This window comes from Scyliorhinus canicula, chromosome 2 (genome assembly GCF_902713615.1).
Source record: "Scyliorhinus canicula chromosome 2, sScyCan1.1, whole genome shotgun sequence".
Classification (NCBI taxonomy): Eukaryota; Metazoa; Chordata; class Chondrichthyes; order Carcharhiniformes; family Scyliorhinidae; genus Scyliorhinus; species Scyliorhinus canicula.
Genome location: NC_052147.1, coordinates 34039415 through 34053375, shown reverse-complemented (window position 1 = coordinate 34053375; position 13961 = coordinate 34039415). Strand labels below are relative to the sequence as shown.

Here is a 13961-nt window from a genome sequence, read left to right as displayed (position 1 = left end):
CAGAGATGCTGGCCCGCCGACCGGTGGGCCCCGATCGTGGACCAGGCCACAACGAGGCCCCCCCACCCCCAGGGTCGGACCCCGCCTCCACCAGCACAGGCCAACCTCGGGACGCTTCAAGGCCGAGGTCCCGCCGGCTAAGGGGATGTTAGAACGGCGCCGACAGGACTCGGCATTTTGTTGACGGCCGCTTGGCAAATCCAGGCAGGAGAATCAGCGTGCAGGCCCGTGCCGGAGAATCAGTGCATACCCCGACCGGCGTCGGCTGATTCGAGAATCACGTCCGGGCATCAGGGCGGCGTGACGCCATCCACGCAGCCCGCCGCCGATTCTCCGACCCGGCGGGAGGTCAGAGAATTCCGCCCATGAGCTCCCCCAATGAGAGGGGTTTGGAACAATCATTAGCAGCACAGCTGTGTAAATAGAGCTGGCCAGTGTGGGACCAGCTAGAGAGGGAACCAGTAATGAGCGACTGGCCCTGTATATATATCTTTGTGAACAAAGTTACTTTCTGTTTGACTATACAAACTCGTGCTGGTTTAATGGAATGTTCGTGGACTGAACTGGCCAATTAAGAGATCTTGTGTGTTCGCACACCTGAGACAGTTAAAAGCAGAAGTGGCTGTGTTACAGGAGACACACTTGAAGCTGGGAGACCAAATTAGATTAAAGGGATGGTTCGGACAAGTGTTTCACTCAGGACTGGACTTTAAAACAAGGGGAGTGGCTATCCTGATTAATAAACGGGTGACATTCGAGGTGGGGAGGATAGAGGTAGACCCAGGAGGCAGATTTATTATGGTTAGTGGGAAGCAAGAGGGAATGGCAGCGAATGGTGAATATATATGGCCCAAACTGGGATGATGTCGTGTTTTACAGGAAGGTGCTGGGGGGACTTTTGGTGGTGGCTATGAAGGAGTAAGTCGCACATTTGGTGGCACCTGCTCTGGTTGGACTTTTGATCTTTCCAGTTTTTTTTTTCTACCAGACTTGAATTGTAAAACAGACGTTAGTGGCAATTGTTCACTGAATTCCCACTTCGGTGCATGGAGAGAAGGACTAGAAGTGTTCGTAAGGGCAGAAACAAAAATATAGAGAAGGCTTGGGCTGCAGCTGCAACAGAAGACAGTATGGCGGAGGTTCGGACCTCTGGCTTGTCGACCCAGCAGTCTATGGAGCAGCTGATCAAGTCATTCAGGAAGGCTTTGCTATGCAGAAACGGGACTGCTTGGACCCGATAAATGAGTCTATTGAGCAGTTGGCGCACAGATTGGATGCCCAGCATTGGGCGATCCAGAAGGTGGAGAAGGCGTGGCTGAGCAGGAGGAACATCAGACTGCGGTGGAGCTGGAGGTGGGGATGGCGAAGGACAAGCAGAAGAAGCTCCTGGAGAAGGTGGAGGACCTAGAGAATAGGTCCCGCCGGCAGAACCTAAGAATCGTCGGGCTCCCGGAGGGATCCAAAGAACGGACACTGGGGCATACATCGCAGACATGTTTGTGAAGCAGACACGGGGCTGTAAATGGGACAATAGCATCCTGCGGGTTTATCAGGACCTGAGTGTAGAGGTGGCCAGGAGGAGAGGAGGCTTCAACCAGCTTAGGACGATCCTTTTTAAGAAAAAGGTGAAGTTTGGACTGTTATACCCAGCCCGTCTCTTGGTCACTCATGAGGATCAGCACTTCTACTTCGAGTCGCCTGAGGATGCGTGGACTTTGCGAAAAAGGGCTGGTGATGGATTGAGAACTTTTGAACTTGGCTGCAACGTTCATGTTTTTGTTTTTTCGTTTTGTTTCCCTGTTTGTTGTAAAAAGTTTCTTGTTTTGCGTTTCATGAAAGATGTTTGCGATGCCGCTTGCATTGATTTGGAACCAGTGGTAGAGCTGAATGAGTTAAGGTTTTCATTTGCACAGTTGGGGATGGTGGTGTGCTTGTTTTGATCTTGGTGTTTTTCTATTGGGCATTTGTGTAGGGATTATTTGATGCTGGAGTTTGTTTGTATGAACGGGGGGGGGGGGGGGGGGGGAGAACAATAGGTGGGAGACTATCCTGCGCCGGGGATGGGGGCCACCAAGCTACCTGGGCGAGCTTGCTCTCGGAAGCGGGGGCGCATATTTTTGGTTTACTAAAGGGGTTGGGTTACAGGCTGTTATTACTGGGGGGGGACTTGGGCTGAGGGACACAGGAGAAGTTGGGGGCGGGGGCTGACTGGGGATGGACGGTGGAGGTTAAATGGGCCGATCAAAAGGGCACGTGTGTTCGCGCATCTTAGGGGATGGAAGACAGACGTAGTAATGTTGCAGGAGACGCATCTTGGAGTAATGGGCCAGGTTAGACTGAGGAAAGGCTGGGTCAGTCAGGTCTTTCACTCAGGACTAGATTCAAAGACTAGAGGGGTCACGATCCTGATCAATAAGTGGGTGGTGTTTGAGGCGGGTGAAATAGTCTCGGACGTGGGAGGTCGGTACATTATGGTCAGTGGGAAGCTAGAGGGGGTGCAGGTATTAGTAAATGTGTATGCGCCAAATTGGGACGATGTGGAGTTTATATAGAGGATGCTGGGGAAGATACCGGACCTGGACTCGCACAGGTTGCTCATGGGAGGGGACTTCAACACAGTTATGGACCCTGGCTTGGACCGGTCAAGCTCGAAAACAGGCAGGGTGTCAGCAATGGCAAAGGAACTAAGGGTTCAAGGAGCTGATGGGGGGGGGGGGGGGGGGGGGGGGGGGGGCAATGGCAAAGGAACTAAGGGTTCAAGGAGCTGATGGGGGGGGGGGGGGGTGGATCCATGGAGATTTGGGCAGAAGGGTGAAGGAGTTCTCCTTCTACTCACAAGTGTATATAAAATGTTCTCCCAGATTGATTTCTTTATTTTGAGCAGGGCCTTGCTGGCTGGGGTGGTGGACACTGGGTACTCGGCGATTACAATCTCAGACCGTGCTCCGCACTAGGTTGACCTGCAGGTTAGTAAAGACAGTAACCAGCACCCGCACTGGAGGTTGGATGTGGGGCTTTTGGCGGAAGAAGGGATGTGCGAGCGGCTGAGTAAATGCTTTCAGAGCTACCTGCAGGTGAATGACACGGGGGAAATTTCAGCAGTGGTGGTGTGGAAAGCACTGAAGGCAGTGGTCAGGGGGAAGCTGATCTCAATCCGGGCCCATAGGGAGAAGCTGGACAGGGCAGAGATGGACCGACTGGTAAAGGAGATACTAGATTGATAGGAGGTATGCAGAGACCCCAGAGGCAGGGCTTTAAGGGAACAGCGGAGGTTACAGGCGGAGTTTAGCTTGCTGACCACAGGGAGGGCGGTGGAGCAGCTGAGAAAGGCAAGGGGGACGATTATTGAACATGGAGAGGCCAGCAGAATGTTTGCACAGCAGCTTAGGAAGAGGGAGGCAGCTAGGGAGATAGGGAAAGTAAAGGACGGAGATAGGAACCTGTTTGAATAGGGGCTGGTTTAGCACAGGGCTAAATAGCTGGCTTTTAAAGCAGACCAAGGCAGGCCAGCAGCACGGTTCAATTCCCGTACCAGCCTCCCCGAACAGGCGTCGGAATTGTGGCAACTAGGGGCTTTTCACAGTAACTTCATTTAAAGCCTACTTGTGACAATAAGCGATTTTCATTTTCGGTTGGAGATTCAGCAGGGGTGAATAAGGCTTTTAGGGATTTCTACAGTAGGCTATATAGGTCGGAATCTTCTTGGAGGGGCTGAATTTCCCAAAGGTGGTTGGGGAGCAGATAGAAGGGCTGAGGCCCCAATTGGGCTGGAAGAGATAGTGGAGGGCTTGAAGGCTACCGGTAAGGCCCCGGGTCCGGATGGGTACCCAGTGGAGTTTTATAAAAAGTTCTCTGGGATATTGGGGCCTGTGTTGTTGAGGATGTTCAATGAGTCAAGGGAAAGAGGGGTGCTGCCCCCGGCGATGTCACAGGCAACGATTTCGCTGATTCTTAAGCGGAACAAGAACCTGGATCTGTGTCAGTCCTACAGGCCCATCTCCCGGTTGAATGTAGATGCCACGTTGCTAGCCAAAATCTTGTCCTCCAGGATCAAGGATTGTATTCCAGACGTTATTGGGGAGGACCAGACGGGGGTTTCTTAAGGGCAGGCAGTTGGTAGCCAATGTAAGAAGGCTGTTAAATGTGATCATGATGCCACCGGAAGGTAGGGAGATGGATGTAGTGATCGCAATGGATGCAGAAAAGGCTTTTGATCAGGTAGAATAGGATTATCTGTGGGAGACACTGGGATACTGGTTCGGATTCGGGCGGGGCTTTATTGACTGGGTCAGGTTACTGTATCAGGCTCCTATGGCAAGTGTACGGACGAATAGCACATCGGACTATTTTAGGCTGCACCGGGGGACAAGACAGGGATGCCCCCTCTCCCCACTGTTGTTTGCGCTGTCTAGAGGCTGAAGAGAACTGGTCCTGGTTGGTCCAGGCGAGGGGAGAGGAGAGGAGACTGGGAGAGCTGCCGTTTAGGTTAGCAAATGGAAGCAAAGGGAAAGGCATCCAAGTGGCGCGGAAATGGGACCAGCTGCATAAATTTAATCTAGCCCGGCTAGTGGACCAAATGAAGGACGATTTTCGGAGATGGGATGCGCATCCATTGTCTCTGGCTGGGAGGGTGCAAACGGTGAAGGTGACGGTCCTCCCGAGATTCCTATTTGTATTTCAGTGTCTTCCCATCTTTATTCCACGGCCATTTTTTAAGTGGGTCAACAGAGTGATCACGGGCTTTATCTGGGCGGGCAAGACCCCGCGAGTAAGGAAGGTATTGCTTGAGCGGAGTCGGGGAGAGGGAGGGCTGGCGCTGCCAAATTTTAGCAACTATTACTGAGCGGCTAATGTAGCCATGATCAGGAAGTGGGTGGTGGGGGAGGGGTCGACATGGGTGCGTATGGAGGCGGCTTCGTGTAAGGGTGCCAGTCTGGGGGCATTGGTAACTGCGCATCTGCCATTCCCGCCGGCACGGTACTCAACCAGTCCAGTGATGTGACGGCCCTGAAAGTTTGGGGCCATTGGAGGAGGCATGTGGGAGCATCGGTCTGGGCCCCAATCTGTGATAATCACCGGTTTGCCCCGGGGAGTATGGACGGGGGGTTCCGGTTATGGCGGAGAGCAGGGATTGAGAGGATGGGGGATATGTTCATAGAAGGGAGCTTTCCGAGTAGGAGGGCTTTGGAGGAAAAGTTTGGGTTGGCAAGGGGAAACGAATTCAGGTATCTGCAGGTGCGGGACTTCCTTCGTAAACAGGTTTCAATTTTCCGCTCCTACCACTAAGGGGGATTCAGGACAGGGTAGTTTCCAGAGGGTGGGTGGGAGAAGGGAGCATCTCGGACATTTATAAAAGGAGCTTATGGGGTCGGAGGAGACGCAGACCGAGGAGCTGAAGTGCAAGTTGGAGGAGGAGCTGGGAGGTGAGATAGATGGTCTATGGGCAGACACGTTGAGTAGAGTCAACGCGTCCGCAAACATGTGCCAGGCTCAGTCTGATACAATTTAAGGTTGTTCACTGGGCTCACATGACAGTGGCCCGGATGAGCAAATTCTTTGGGGTGGAGGATAGGTGCGCAAAATGTGCGGGAGGACCGGCGAACCATGTCCACATGTTTTGGACATGTCCAAAGCTTTGGGGATTTTGGCAGGGGTTTGCGGCTGTTATATCCACGGTGTTAAAAACAAGGGTGGCGCTGAGTCCAGAGGTGGCGATTTTCAGGGTGTCAGAAAATCCGGGAATCCATGAGGAGAAAGAGGCAGACGTTCTGGCCTTTACTTCCCTGGTAGCCCGGAGACGGATACATTAGCTTGGAGGGACTCAAAGCCCCCAAAGCCGGAGACCTGGCTATCGGACATGGCTAGCTTTCTCTGTTGGAGAAAATCAAGTTCGCCTTGAGAGGCTCACTCTTAGGGTTCAGCCGGAGGTGGCAACCATTCGTCGACTTCTTTACGGAAAAATAATCGTCAGCAGACGGGGAGGCTGGGGCAGTGTAGTTTAGATTGGAGTAGGAGGTGAATAAGGGTGGGACCTGTTCGAAAGGTAAATGGCTTCGGAACTATGTTTATGGTTTCACGTATATTGTTTATTTTGTTTTTGTTACTATACCAAAAATACCTCAATAAAATGTTTATTAAAAAAAACATTGCTCCTGGGGAAGATCCCAGACCTTGACTCGCATCGGCTGATCATGGGGGGGTGACTTTAATACGGTCCTGGACCCGAGGTTAGACCAGTCGAGTGCTAGGTCAGGGAAGCCATCAGCAATAGCAAAGGAACTGCAGGGGTTCATGGAGCTCATGGGAGGGGTGGATCCGTGGAGATTTGATAGGCCAAGGAGCAGGGAATATGCATTCTATTTCCATGTACATAAGGCGTACTCCAGGATAGATGTCTTCATGCTAGTTAAAACCCCTGCTAGCAAGGGTTGAGGACACCGAGTGCTCAGCAATTATGGTCTCAGATCATGCACGACACTGGATAGACCTGCGGGCAGACATGGAAATGTCCCAGCGCCCACACTGGAGACTAGATACAGGGCTGCTAGCGGATGAGGAGATCTGTGAGCAAGTGAGAGGGGCCATTCGGGGGTACACAAAGATCAATGACACGGGAGAGACTGCAGCTGGGGTGGTCTGAGAGACTCTAAAAGCGGTCATTAGAGAGGAATGTATTTTGATTCGAGCCCACAGGGATAAAACTGAGCGGTCGGAGCTGGACAGATGGGAGGAGAAATCTTACAGGTGAACAGGAGATACTCAGTCTCCAAATGAGAAGCTCCTGAAGAAGCGCCAGAGACTTCAAATGGAGTTTGGGCTCCTTTCCACAGGAAAGGTGGAGGGTCAGCTGAGGAGGGTAAAGGGGGCAATATATGAACATGGGGAGACAGCTAGCAGGATGCTGGCACATCAGCTGAGGAAACAAGAGGAGGCACGAGAAATAGAGAAAATAATGGATTTGAGGGCGAAGACTGTGACGGACCCGGGGGGCGGTGAATGAAGTGTTCCGAGAACTGTATAGCCAGCAATACGAGTCGGAAACCCCGGATGGGGAGGAGGGCATGAATCAATTCCTGTGGAGGCTAGAATTCCCGAAGGTAAATAAGGAACTGGTGGAGGCCGTGGGGGGCCCGATTGGGCTTGGGGAGGTGATAGATGGACTGAGGGGGGGGGGGGGATGCAATCGGGTGAAGCTCCGGGACCTGATGGGTTCCCAGTGGAATTTTATAAGACTTTCTCTGGGTTACTGGGGCCGCTCCTGGTTTTTTTTTAATAATTTAGATTACCCAATTATTTTTTCCAATGAAGGGGCAATTTAGTGTGGCCAATCCACCTACTCTGCACATTTTTGGGTTGTGGGGGTTAAACCCATACAGACATGGGGAGAATGTGCAAACTCCACACGGACAGTGACCCAGAGCTGGGATCGAAACTGGGACCTCAGCGCCACGAGGCAGTTGTGCTAACCACTAGGCCACCATGCTGCCCTTGGGCCGCTCCTGGTTAAGGCTTCCAACGAGTCCAAGGAGCTGGGAGTACACTCCCCAACGTTATCACAGGCATCAATTTCTCTCATCCTGAAGCATGACAAGGATATGGAGAGCTGTGGATCATACAGGCCAATCTCCCTCTTGAATGTAGATGCCAAATTATTGACAAAGATCCTAGACACTCAAATAGAGGATTGTGTCCCGGAGATAATTGGGGAGGATCAGACGGGATTTGTAAAGGGCAGGCACCTGACATCCAACATTAGACGGCTTCTTAATGTAATTACGAGGGGCACGAGGCCGAGGGGGTAGTTGCCATGGACAAGAAGGCTTTCGACCGAGTGGAGTGGAAGTATCTTTTTTTTTTTATAAATTTAGATTACCCAATTATTTTTTCCAATTAAGGGGGCAATTTAGCGCGGCCAATCCACCTACTCTGCACATTTTTGGTTTGTGGGGGCGAAACCCACGCAGACACGGGGAGAATGTGCAAACTCCACACGGACAGTGACCCAGAGCCGGGATCGAACCTGGGACCTCAGCGCCGTGAGGCGGTTGTGCTAACCACTAGGCCACCGTGCTGCCCTGGAGTGGAAGTATCTATAGGATATTTTAGGCAGGTTTGGGTAGGGATACGTGGAGTGGGTCCGGCTACTGTACCAGGCCCCGTTGGCAAATGTAAGAACTAACCAAGTTCAGTCAGAATACTTTAGTCTTTGTCGGGGGACAAGGCAGGGATGCCCGCTCTCCCCATTACTGTTTGCCATGGCCATAGAACCTTTAGCAATGGCTCTGAGAGCAGCGAATACCTGGAGGGGAATAGTGAATGTTTGGGGAGGGGGGGGGGACCGAAATCATGGAGGCATTAGGAGAATTTGGGCAATTTTCAGGCTATAAGTTAAAGATGGGAAAAAAACGAGATGTTCGTGATTCAGGCACGAGGGCAGGAAAGGAGGCTGAAGGAGCTACCTTTTAAAAGTGTTGGGAAGAGTTTTAGGTATCTGGGGATTCAAGTGGCCAAGGATATGGGGGCAGCTTCACAAGTTTAATTTGGACAAAGCAGTGGATCAAATGAGAAGGGATTTTTGTAGATGGGACATGCTCCCACTACGCTGGCAGGGAGGGTTCAGACGGTGAAGATGACTGTCCTTCCGTGACAGAAAAGAAAGTGTCTCCGAATTTTTGTCCCAAAGGCTTTTTTCAGAAGTATTAATGTGGCGATATTGAGGTTTATATAGGCGGGTAAAACCCCAAGAGTAAAGAGGGCACGCGGGGAAGGGGTATTGGCTCTCCCGAGCCTAATTAACTATTACTGGGCTGTCAACATATCAATGGTCAGGAAGTAGGTAGTGGGGGAGGGGTCGGTATGGGAGCGGATGGGGGAAGCATCCTGCAAAGGTACGAGTCTGGAGGCTTTATTGATGGCGCTCCTGCCGTTCTCACCGACTTGGTACTCCACAAGTCCTGTGATGATTGCAGCCCTGAGGGTGTGGGGGCAACGGAGGCAGCATATGAGACTGGAGGGGCCAATATTCTGGCCTTCTCCTCCCTGGTGGCCAGTAGACGGATCTAACTGAGCTGGAGGGACTCGGAGCCCCCGAAATCAAGAGTGTGAGTCAGCGATATGGTAGAGTTTCTCAGTCTGCAAGGCTTTTGCACTATGTTTATAGTTTCATGTACATTGTTTATTTTGTTGTTGCTACAATACCAAAAATACCTCAATAAAATGTTTATTAAAAAAAAGTTTCTCAGCCTGGAGAAAATAAAGTTTGCTTTTAAAAGGATCAATACAGGGATTCGCCTGGAGTTGGCAGCCGTTCAATTTCTTTAACAAAACTGAACGTCAACAGTAAGGGGGGGGGGGGGGGGGTGACGTTGGGGGCGGAAAATAGGAGGCATGGTAATGTTAAATAAGGATAGGGAATTTAGTACACACCGTATACTAAACTGGGGATAGGGCGGGAGATGTGGGGTACGTGGTTTATTGTTTGATGTTATTTTAGGGGGTATTTTGTGCGTCGAACCGCACGGTTGTTTTAGAAATGTCAATATGTTAAATTGTGAAAATTACAAATGCTTCAATAATTTTTTTTAATTTATTTTTTTTAAACTGCACAGTCAACCTGAACATAAACCTTAGAATAAAAGAACAGAATGTTTGAAATCACACCTGCTTGTAATTCCAAGGTCTGGTCAAATCAGCTGACAACCTGTAGGCTTCCGAGACTACAAGCATAAACTACGTCGCAAAAAGTAGTACTCCAGATGTTCTCGTTATAAATTGAATGTTCCATGTTAAATAGTGCTACAGCTGACAAATGTTATGTTCTACACGGATTACTTGTTTGTGTACCTATTCATGTTAGACTATTTTTCTCTTCAGCTACTATCCCCCAAGAGGGCATTGGCAACCATGAACATCCAGTTTATCTTGCTCGAGAGGCGTGGATCATCTTCATCGGTAATATTCATCCATATAGTGAAGCACTTTAGTCTTTGTCTACCTCTATCTCCTTTGTCATCAATCTTTCCCATCAGCATCAGACTTTCTAAAACATGATTTCTTATTACAGCCCTAAGATATTCCAACTGTCTCTTCCTGATCTCGGTCAGAGTTCTTTTGGTCTTAAATTTTGTGAGCACCTCTTCGTTGGTAGTGTGACTTGTCCAAGATATCTTCATTACTCAACTTAAAAACCACAACTCTGTAGACTATAATGACTTTATTTTTTATTTAAGGAAATGAGGATTTTGTGATAGTGTGCTTGCTAATAATTAAAGTATACTCACTTAAATATATTATGTAAATAGTTTTCCAATCAGAAGGCGTGAAATGTCACTTAGCACATGTAGCACCAGTAAGAAGTCTAATGAATTTGTCAGCAACAGCAGTAAAAAGAATTTAACAACACATAACAGGATGCGACCTGCCCAGCAATAAGTAGAAATCTGCCTAGAGACTGTAGTAGTCAGTATTCAAAAGGCCGGATGAGATGCATCTCTCCCAGTAATAAGATTAAAAAGCATTTTGGATAAGAATCAGATGCGAGTAGATTGAATATAAACAGTTTACCGAGATGATAGGGAATATCAATGAGGTATACATATGACAATGTCAAGGAATTTGATAGGGGCAGATAGCCAAATGCACAGACGGCAGGATCAAAGTGGAACCAAGGTATAATTACTAGCAGCTTCAGAAGCAAGGCAGGCCAGTTGACACCCATCAGGCTCAGAAGCAGACAAGCCAGTTTCCAGCCACCAAGCCTGAAAGCCACGTTTTACATCTAACAGCCTCAAAGTCTTATAGACAAAACAATGCAGAAAACGTTCATAAAGGCAGCTTAAATTTGATTGCTGGATCAGGATAAGATGTTTCAGACTTGATTATCCTCCCTGTATTGTGTGGTAATTACAAGTTGATTTTTAACTTACAGACCTATATGGGCACCACAGCAATTAGCACAGTTGCTTCACAGCGGCAGGGACCCCAATTCAATTCCTGGCTTGGATCACTGTCTGTGCGGGGAAAGGGGAAATCTTGAGTTCAGGGATTGTAGATAAATATTTTGGAACAAGGGTCATGTTCTACATAAACTGTGTGCATTTACTAATTCATATACCTTAACTGTCTATAGAATAGTCCTGTTCCTGTGTATGCGTCTTTACTTTAATTGTTTTTAATAATTAATTAATAACATAACAATTGGGCTCCTTAGTCTCAATGGGGATTCACTTGTATCCTCACACCATTACAAAAACAAAACTATACACCCCATGAAGCGGGGTTCAAAGTTGAGATACACTAACAGATAACACTGGCGTGCTTCATGACAGAAGTCTCCATTAAAGAGCTGCCATCAGCTGTGTTTGGATTAGTCTAGAAGGAGATTATATAATACCCATAACAATGTTGTAAATATATGGTAAGCAAGAACACATTGCTGACAATTCTTGTTGGGGAGGGGAGATTGTGGGGAGAGTCAGGGATCTAGTTTTGAACATGCAGCTGCCACAAATAGCGGAACTGCAAAGGAGGAAAGTATATTTTTGAGAGGCCCAAACCGTGTATCTACCTCTGTTCCAACAAATAAATTTAAAAATCACTACCAAAAACATTTTGGGGAAATAATGGGGGAGGGGAGGTGCAGGAGGTAAACCTTCCTCAACAAACTGCATTCAATGATGTGCACAAACTCTCCTGACCCACATCAGGCCAGCATAGTCAGGTAGCAATGTGCAATGTCAGGCACCAAGCTCAATAATTGGCGAACGCAATAAATTTCCATTGATCTGTTGATGGATGGCTGCAGTTGTTTTATAATTTTATGCAGAATTAAAGACCAAATTAAATAACTATCACATTTCCTTAGAGCAAGAAATTGTTCCTAAACTTTTAACCAAACTACAGGCATAAGTCGCAGGACCTGAACACAGTGCAAGTGATCGGTTTGGCAGCCAACTGTTATGCAAGACGCTTTAGTCACTGTTGATCCTAGCACTATTTACAGACAGAATAAAATGTTGATCTTTAAAATGGCTTTTCCAAATGATAACGCATCAGAATTTCCAGTAACGTTAAGTAGCTTATTTTTTTCAAATGTATAATTACCCTCAGTAGATTGAGTTCTGGGTTCTTGCAGTCAGATGTTTTAGGAATAAAGAGCACCTACTAGTGAATCTAAATTGCATTGCACACTCTAAATCTATCACCTCATTCACTTTTCAATTCTCCGTTTTTTTCCCCCCATCCGACTTTCCTTCTGGTGCTTTCTTGTCGAACGACAATTATTTTGTCTACCTCAATGTTGTCTACCTCATACGCTGCAAGAAAGGATGTCCCGAAGCGTGGTACATGAGCGAGACCATGCAGACGCTGCGACAACGGATTAACGGACATCGTGCAACAATCGCCAGGCAGGACTGATCCCTTCCAGTCAGGGAACATGTCAGCAGTCAAGGGCATTCAGCCTCTGATCTTTAGGTAAGCGTTCTCCAAGGCGGCCTTCAGGACGCGCAACAACGCACAATTGCAGAGCAGAAAAATATTCCGCATACGAGTACGTCCTCAACCAGGGCCTTGGATTCATATTGCATTATGATGGCAGCATTGTGGATAGCACAATCGCTTCACAGCTCCAGGGTCCCAGGTTTGATTCTGGCTTGGGTCACTGTCTGTGCTGAGTCTGCACATCCTCCCCGTGTGTGCGTGGGTTTCCTCCGGGTGCTCCGGTTACCTCCCACAGTCCAAAGATGTGCAGGTTAGGTGGATTGGCCATGATAAATTGCCCTTAGTGTCCAAAATTGCCCTTAGTGTTGGGTAGGGTTACTGGGTTATGGGGATGTGGAGGTGTTGACCTTGGGTAGGGTGCTCTTTCCAAGAGCCGGTGCAGACTCGATGGGCCGAATGGCCTCCTTCTGCACTGTAAATTCTATGATATTACATTCAAATACCCCCCACCATCTGGCCTGGGCTTGCAAAATCCTACCAACTGTCCTGACTTGAGACAATTCACACCTCTTTAACCTGGGATCATCCCTCTCTCCAGTTGCTCCTGTAGACTTAATTACCTGCAAAGACTTGAATTCAAAGTATGGTATTGCATCTTTGACTCTATCCATATGTATGTTTCTGGAACCCACCTCTTCATTCACCTGAGGAAGGAGCAGTGCTCCAAAAGCTAGTGTTTGAAACAAACCTGTTGGACTTTAACCTGGTGTTGTAAGACTTCTCACTGTGCTCACCCCAGTCCAACGCTGGCATCTCCACATCATGACAATTATTTTGACTAATCCTACACATTGAAATGCACTCTCTGGGTGCGAAATAAAACTTTCCCCCCCGAATTACATCGCCAACTCATTTCAATTTACCCTCAGGATCTGTTATTTTCTCTTAACCTAATTTGTAGATTCGTGGAGTATATTGTGTATCGCAATATCGTACAGCAAAACGCACACAGTTCCCGCAGCTGCGATGAAAAGTGATCGATTGTTATCAACGAACAATACTCACTTTCGGCCTGTGCAGCGGGCGGAAGCTTCTGGAAAGGCGCGCGCGACTGGGGTGGGGGCGCGCTCCCGGGCCACTCCACAGCTCCGCTCTTCTTTCGCGCGCTGGCCAAGGCGTTAATCGACGGCAGGTGCAGAGTCGTGTACAATTGAATTCAAACCGCCGCGTGTCGACCACGTGACTTTGCTCTCACACCCCCCATTTCGGTCAGGGCGGCTCTTTGGGGCGGCGCGTGGGTGGGGAGGTAAAAAAAAACACCTCGAGCGCACCGAGAGTGGGAAATTCTAGGAGCATTGTGGTCAACATTTTAAGCACGGCGAACATCGGCCTGGACTTTGGTTTTAGCCTACAGTACTCGTACAAAAATGCCCACCAATCGGTGCAAGAAAAGGCATTTTGCATTACAATATAGGAAGAATGAATTTCCTGAACAAACAAAGTACTTGCACGCTAATATT

The 13961-nt window shown here is 48.6% G+C and overlaps 1 protein-coding gene across 6 annotated transcripts in view; it reads right to left on the bottom strand.

The window, feature by feature from the left end:
* LOC119952127 (protein SIX6OS1-like) overlaps positions 1-13569 on the bottom strand; it is a 254058-nt gene extending 240489 nt beyond the window's left edge. For 2 of the 6 annotated variants that reach the window (XM_038775706.1, XM_038775742.1), the window contains exon 1: positions 13507-13548. The gene's annotated coding sequence lies outside the window, so the exon portion shown is untranslated. Of the gene's footprint in view, positions 1-10925; positions 12328-13364; positions 13466-13506 lie in introns of those variants that run through there. The other 4 variants (XM_038775715.1, XM_038775735.1, XM_038775724.1 and 1 more) reach the window with 4 other exon arrangements.
* Positions 13570-13961: the final 392 nt, after the last annotated feature.